This window comes from Sapajus apella, unplaced genomic scaffold (assembly GCF_009761245.1).
Source record: "Sapajus apella isolate SASKATOON/1434 unplaced genomic scaffold, GSC_monkey_1.0 scaffold56, whole genome shotgun sequence".
NCBI classification, from domain to species: Eukaryota; Metazoa; Chordata; class Mammalia; order Primates; family Cebidae; genus Sapajus; species Sapajus apella.
The window spans coordinates 9,211,076-9,212,108 of NW_022436996.1; the positions used below are offsets into that span (position 1 = coordinate 9,211,076).

Genomic DNA, 1,033 nt, shown 5'->3' on the forward strand with positions numbered 1-1,033 from the left:
AGGAGTTCCAGATCAGCCTGGCCAACATGGTGAAACCCCATCGCTACTAAAAATACAAAAATTAGCTGGGTGTGGTGGTGCATGCCTGTAATCCCAGCTACTTGGGAGGCTGAGGCAGGAGAATCACCTGAACTCAGGAGGTGCAGGATTCAGTGAGCTGAGATGATGCCACCGCACTCCAGCCTGGAATGACAAGGACTCCATCTCAAAAAAAAAAAAAAAAAGACTATATATCTTTCTTTAGGGCTTTTTGTACAATAGCAATGAAATCAGCTTTGATGACAATTTATTTTTTATTCATTCATTTTAAAATATGAAACACTTCACAAATTTGTGTGTCATCCTTGCACAGGAGCCATGCTAATCTTCTCTGCATTGTTCCAATTACTTTTTTCTTTTTAATATATTGCTGCCGAAGCCAGCACATGATGTCAATTTAATGTAATTCACCTAAATACATCTGAAGTTTGGAAAAGGGCACTGTAAAAATTATTCAATATTAAAATATCAAGGAATATCAAGCTTTTTTTTTTTTTTTTTTTTTTTTTTTTTTTAAGATGGGATCTTCAGGCATGGTGGTGCATGCTGCCTGTAATCCCTGCTACTCGAAAGGCTGAAGTGGGAGGATGGCTTCAGCCCAGGAGGCAGAGGTTGCAGTGAGCTGAGATCGTGCCACTGCTCTCCAGCCTGGGTGGCAGAGTCTGACCTTGTCTTAAAAAAAAAAAATACCAGCTGTCATCCACACTGAGGCTGGTGTGCAGTGGTGCAATAGTAGAGCTAAGTTCATCCTCAAACTCCAGGGCCCAAGAGATCTTGTCTTAGGCCACAGATGTGTGCGACCATGCAAGGCTAATTTTTTTTTTTTTTTTTTTTGTAGAGATAGAGTTGATGTAGGGTGGAGGGTGAGGTTGATGTCACTTTGTTGTTCAGCCTGGTCTTGAACTCCTGGCCTCAAGTGATCCTCCCACATCAGCCTCCTAAATGCTGGGATTACAGGCTCCACACCCAGCCCTAAATTCACTTTTTTTTTTCT

The 1,033-nt window shown here is 41.6% G+C and overlaps 1 pseudogene; it reads right to left on the reverse strand.

The window, feature by feature from the left end:
* Nucleotides 1–307: 307 nt before the first annotated feature.
* LOC116528079 lies at nucleotides 308–406 on the reverse strand (annotated as a pseudogene).
* Between the last annotated feature and the right edge of the window lie 627 nt (nucleotides 407–1,033).